We start from the raw sequence: 6,828 nt of genomic DNA, 5'->3' as shown, positions 1-6,828 counted from the left end.
AATATAAATATTGAGTCTAAGTTTTCCTTTTTTTTTTTTTAGGGCTGTGCCCAAGGCATATGGACATGCCCAGGCTAGGGTCAAATCAGAGCTGCAGCTGCAGGCTACACCACAACCACAGCAACACCAGATACGAGCAGTGTCTTTAACCTACACTACAGCCCATGGCAACACCAGATCCTTAACCCACTGAGCAAGGCCAGGGATTGAACCCAAGTCCTCGTGGATTCTAGTTGGGTTCTTTACTGATGACCACAATGGGAACTCCCGAAGTTTTCCTTTTTGTTCTAAGAAGCACAGTGCTAAATAAATGATGTTACAATTCTAAATCCTCTGGCTCTATATTTGGGAACACTTCAACATCCAGTGGAGCTAAATGTATATTTGGAGTTGAAGTTGGAAAAGATTGGTGAGGGGACTTAAAAAAGGATAAACTCTTTTATCTGGGAGAGGCCCTTCCCTGACTTAGTGAACTTTGCTGATCTTTCTCTACCACCCTGAGAGATGAAGCACCTCACCACTTTGACACATTTTAGAGGCCATTCAGGATTTTTGAAACTTCACATAATTTGCAATTGATCTATATGTAAAGGTCAGGCAAAATCACTAAAATATTTCTTAGCAAAATAGTGCTAAGGGACACAGCTGATGAAATATAAGTGTAGATTCAGGTAGAATACTTTCTTAAAGTGATTGGAATGTTGTAGAGGCAGATTAAGTAACAATGCCAGAACCTTTGCCTGGTGGATGGGTGGGTTGGGTTGTGACATTAAAAAGCCACTCTTTCATTCTCTGGGAGTTCTGATTGTGGCTTATCCTGGTTAAGAATCTGACATAGTGTCCGTGAGGATGCTGGTTCGATTCCTGGCCTTGCTCAGTGGGTTAGGGATTTGGCATTGCCGTGAGCTGTGGTGTAGATCGCAGGTATGGCTCAGATCTGATGTTGCTATGGCTGTGGCATAGGCCACAGATGCAGCTCCAATTCGACCCCTAGTCTGGGAACTTCCATGTGCCACAGATGTGGCCTTTAAAAGCAAAAAAAAAAAAAGACTCTTTTTCAACCCATGTGTCCATCAACAGATGAATGAATAAAGAAAAATGGAATACTATTCAACCATAAAAGTAGAAAGTCCTGTCATTTTAGATAAAATGGATTGACTAGGGCAATATGCCAAGTGAAATAAGACAGGAAAGACAAATACTGAATGATATCACTTATAAGTGGAATCTGAAAAAAATGGGACTCTTAGATAATGGAATAGTGCTTGATAGGGGCTGAGTGTGGGGGAAATGGGAAGATGTTGGTTAAAGGGTACAAATTTCCAGTTATAAGGTGAAAAGGTTCTGGGGATCTACTGTACAGTGCAGTGACTATAGTGAACAATACTGTATTATTTGAAAGTTGCTTAGAGAGTAGATCTTAAATGTTTTTTACCACACATACGAAAAAGGTAATAGTTTGTGGTGATGAATGTGTTAACTAACTTTATCGTGGGAATCATTTCATAATAGAGAAGTGTACTAAATCATCAAGCCGATCACAAACTTACATAAGGTTATATGTCAATTATAGCTTAGTAAAGCTTAAAAAAAGCAAAAACCAAAAGTGACTCTGACAAATTTGTGGCCTTGTACCAAATTCAGCCAGCATTCCCCCTTTAAAAAAATGCCAAAGAGGGTAGTTATAGTGGGTGATGTGTAAGCTTGTGTCTTTAGAAATTATTTTGAAGATTATCATGTTACTTCTTCACAAAAAGGTAAGTTCATAACTAATTTGACAAAATTGATTGAGTGACTCAAGTAAGTGCCAGATGCTTCAGAGACCAGCTGACGGGTTATCATCTTCTAGGGACAAAACTCCATCCGATTCTAAAGTAGCCACTTAATAGCAAAACTGATCAATGTCTGCAGGTATTCCTAAAAACTGTGGGAATATGGATGTCCCCAAATCCCATCCCTAATGTGATGGGACAATTTATAAAGGATAGTAAATGAAGAAATCTGATTTGCGCTATCAATCTAAGCAAGATGGAATCTTATCTACCCATTGCAAACCCTTGCAAAAATTTTCTCTGGTGTTGGAGAAAGTGCAGGGCACTGGGTTCAGCCAGACAAGAGTTGGGATTATAACCAATATCTAGCTGCATGCCCCTCACCTAGATGGATTCAAGCTGTTCAAGGCTCCAGGACAAAAATGTCAATGTAAGCAAACCTGCAAGTTCAGATTTCCGGAACTGGGGTGGAGATGGGGGAAAGACAAACAAGCTGTGTTCAACATTATAAATGGTAGGTTAATCAGTATAATTTTTTAGAGTTTTTTAAAGCAATCAATTTCTCTGGAATATTTCGTGATAATGCCTGTCTGACATTAATAAAAAAAATGCAAAAAAAAAAAAAAACCCAAAAATCCACCCAACGATACATTTGAGTCTTTGAGCTCATTTATCTTCCATTTTAGTGTTGTGGAAATAATTCAAATGTGAATGGACTACTACAATTTAAATAAGCATACTAAGAGGAATAAATTTCTGGTATTCTGAATGTTTCAGATACTGTGCTGCCTGGTAGGCAATCAGTGGTTCTGTTCTCAGCATAGATTTATAGAGGGGGTGGGAGGTTATCAAATTCCCATGACTGAAGAGTCCAGAGAGGAAAAAAAGTAATTCATCTGCAGGGTAGGACTTCAGATACTTCAAATGGGTAACGCATGTAGCTAGATCATCTCTTAAAACAGACATTTTTATATTTTATTTTTATACTGTACTTCCCTATATATAGTTCTTCCCTCGTTTTCCAGAGTCACTCACATTGCCCTCCTGAGACTTAAGATTGATTAATCCAGGGAATGAAGAAAACCCTGAAACAATGCTCAGGTTTTTTTTTAACTTCCATACTAGACCTTTGGGAGTCCAGGCCAAGGAAAGAATCTGAACACAGAATTTGTGGAATTGCTATAGATTAAAAAGGTAATAGAAGGAACCCAGTTCTGTAGTCACCTATCCTGGGAAGAAAGAAGGAAAAGAAATTGGCCAGAGTTCTGCTGGAAGTATAAAGGGGAACAGAATGGGAAGGGCCAAGAAGAAGGATTTGGTCAGCAAAGAAGGAATTCTCAATATCATGTGAGGGGCTAGGACACTGACTGGAAGCCAGGTAATAAGCCCTAAATCTTCATCCCCATTTGGGGAAGTCCCACACTTTACATAGTAAAGAAGAAATGTTATCTGTCAGTACCATCAATGTGGCCTTGTAGATGCTTCATTAATAGTTGCCTGACTCTCATCTACAGATTATCCAATGGAAGGACACACCCCTGTTGTGAAGTTTAGCTGAGGCTGTCTGAACAGCTGGAGCATAGCTGATTTATAAATTCCTAAGACGGAGTTCTTGCTGTGGCACAGTGGGTTTAGAATTATGGTTACTAAAGAGACAGGCTGTGGGGGAGGAATGGGCTGGGGGTTTAGGATGGAAATGCTATAAAATTGGGTTGTGATGATCATTGCACAACTATAACTATAATAAAATTTATTGAGTTGAAATAATAAAAATAAAAGAATCCAACTGCAGTCACTTGGGTTGTTGCAGAGGCGCAAGTCTGATCCCCAGCCCAGAGCAGTGGGTTAAAGGATCCAGCACGTAGGTTGTAGTTGCAGCTTGGATTCAATCCCTGGCCTGGGAATTTCCATATGCCATGGGAGCAGCCATTAAAACAAAACAAACCAAAAAAAACTGAGACATTCGGAATGCTCAGAATAGATCCATATAGGGTGGATCCTCAGTACTAAAAGGACCAGTAAAAGTATGCAAGGGAGAACCCAAACACAGCTTTTTAAAATGGGACCCATTACACCTCTGAGCTCATACAGACCATCTATGTCTTCCAAAGTCTCAAGGAAAGGGAAGATGGGAATATCACTTTCTTGAAGGTGCTGGTTCATTCACATGACATTATTTATGAGAGGGGCTACTTAAGTTATTGGGTTGTGGGTATGTGTGTGTAGGGGAGGTTGGGGAGCAGGTTTGAAACTGTGTCTTGATAAATGCCAATTCTACAGTATCTCTTGAAAGAATCTGAGTTAAGTGCATACTACCAAATGATCTCTCCTCCCATCTCCATGACTTGTTTCTTTATTGTTAAGGAGCTAAGCCTTATTTATTTCAGTTCAATTGATGATACAGGGAATGTGTCAAACATTTTACTCTAAGATTCCTAAATTTCTAATTGAACTGTTTGCCAAGTGATGTTAGATCCTCTGGCTTTGGTCTAAATTCTTGAGGCAGGCTTCTAAATGGAAAAAGAGAGGATCTCTATTTATAACAGCCAAGGCATGGAACAACCTAAATGTCACGGATAAATGAATAAAGAAGATGTGGTACATATATACAATGGAACATTAATCAGCCATAAAAATGAATGAAACATTTGTAGCAACATGGATGGGCCTGGAAATTATCATACTAAGTGAAGTAAGTCAGAGAAAGACAATTATTACATGATATCATTTGTACATGGAACCTAAAAAAGTCATACAAATGAACTTATTTACAAAATAGAAACACACTCACAGACTTACAGACTTAGAAAACAAGTTTATAGTTACCAAGGGGGAATGGGGGGATAAATTAAGAGGTTTGGATTAACATTTACATACTGCTATATATAAAATAGATTACCAACCAGGACCTACTCCATAGCACAAGGAACTATACTCAATATAGCTCTTGTAAATATAGTACTGTAGTAACCTAAAAGGGAAAAGAATCTGAAAAAATATATATATATAAATTCATAAGAATATATATACACACACACATATATATACATATGAATCACTTTGCTGTACACCTGATACTAAGACAACATTGTAAACCTTCAATTAAAAAAAAAAGAATTCCAGGATTATTATGGGGGGAAAAATGAGAGGATCTCCTGCTCTTTTTAACCTTTCAGGGAGCCATGGAACCTGACCACAGAAGGTGTTCAGAAGGTGGTGATGCTGCTCATAATCCACACTGATCTCTGGAAGTCTTCAATATAAGTCATTGTTATTTGCTCCTGGCTGTTCCTCCCATCACAGCTTTTCATAAATCTTCCCTTGTTTCTTTGCTGGAGTTAGCTTTAAAGCCTTTCTTATCACCAGCAGCATATGAGGCTGTGGAGCTTGATGCATGAAGACCCTGACTGGACTGGCCAACTGGGGAAGAGGCCCTCTCTACTGGGCATGAAAACAGGGAAATAGGTCTGCTCACCCTGGAAGAGTCACTGAAGCCAGGGTGGGAAACCTCTCTCTCTGTTGCTAGCATGGACCACAGCATCACTCAGCTCTGTGGAGAGAGCTTCTCTGCAGGTTCAACCTCTACCCCCACCCACCCCCGCCACCGGCAGCAGAGCTTACAACCTCTGGCACTTCCCAACATTTCCCTACAGAGGATAGTCACCACTACTCAAATGCCTTCTCCCAACCGTGAGACAAGACCATCCCTCAAATTCCCAGCTCCCCAGAAAGAAAGAGTGTCTTTCTAGACATATAAATGGAGGAGGCTTGGAAGGAACAAGTTCCACTATGTGATGCAGCTCATCACTTCCTCCTTCTTCACGTGGCTCCTGAGATAATATGCTTTTCCTGCTTTTCTCTACTTTTCTGGCCATACATTCTTAGTCTTCTTGGATAGACCCTTTTAATAATTCCGACCTCTGGATGTTGGGGACAAGGGTAGGTTCTTGGTCACAGGACAACTCCCATTAACTTAAACTCATTCTTAGCTTTAAGTATGTCTATACACTGATGATTCTCAAATTCAGTGTCTAATCCTTACCCCTTTCCTGGTCCCTGATCTCATATACCCAACTACTTGTATTGTGTATGCATAAAGATTCCAGCACAAGACAGAATATTCGACTTTCCCTCAAGAAACTTTCCTCCAATAGACTCATCTAAATAAATGGTTTCAACATTTATACAGGGCTGAAGCCAAAAATCCTTGGGGTCATACTAAATTCTCCTTTGTCCTTCATCTCCACCCCCTGCCTTCCATATCCAGCCCAACAATTTCCTTGGCTTTTTTTTTTTTAATCCTTAAAGACACCCTGATTCTGACCACTTTTCATTGTTTCCCCCCATCACTCTAGTCTACATGAACTTCACCTCTCAGTTGATAACTCAATAACCTTCTGGCTGCTCTATCTTCTTTCTTTTCCTAGAGTGATCCTTGATGTCATTCTCTTCCATACTTACTTTACTCCAGCCTTACTGGCCACCTTACTGCCCTTCAAGGTTGTTTGTATTTGCCCTTCTCTGCCTACAATACCCTTCTTTTGATGTGTCCCTGGAATTCCCCCCACTCCATTCAGCTGTCTTCTCCAAAGTGGTGTCCTCAGACCTTCCCTGATCACGTGACCTAAAGTAGCAGACACCTTCCCCTCACCGTTCCTGTTCCTCTTTTCTCATTTATTCTCTTCATAGCAATTTTCTCTAGGTGATATTTGTATTGACTGCCTGCCTTCCAAAGAAGAATATAGCTTTATGAGGGCAGGAACTTTGTCTGTCTTAATTACTATATCCCTAACCTCTAGAACAGCAGAGGCACATAGTAAGTATCTGGTAAATATTCACTGAAAGAATGAATGAAAGAATCTTCATTCACAACACAAATAGGAAGCTTACCTTGCATAGGTAGAGGTATTAGAGTTAACAGGTAATGAATGAAAATCATCTATTCAAGCGGAAGATCATTGATCTCTTAGATGTTATTGTTCTTACTTTTATTTTCATATTAATGAATTATTTAAGTAAATTTATATATGCCATTGCCCTCAAGATTGTGGCCAGG

This window comes from Sus scrofa, chromosome 6 (genome assembly GCF_054392235.1).
Source record: "Sus scrofa isolate SSC_HxYL_T2T_F1_AM1 chromosome 6, Sscrofa_HxYL_maternal_Yorkshire_Landrace_v2.0, whole genome shotgun sequence".
Lineage (NCBI taxonomy): Eukaryota > Metazoa > Chordata > Mammalia > Artiodactyla > Suidae > Sus > Sus scrofa.
The sequence above is the reverse complement of the archived record's forward strand: the minus strand, read 5'-3'. Positions refer to the sequence as shown.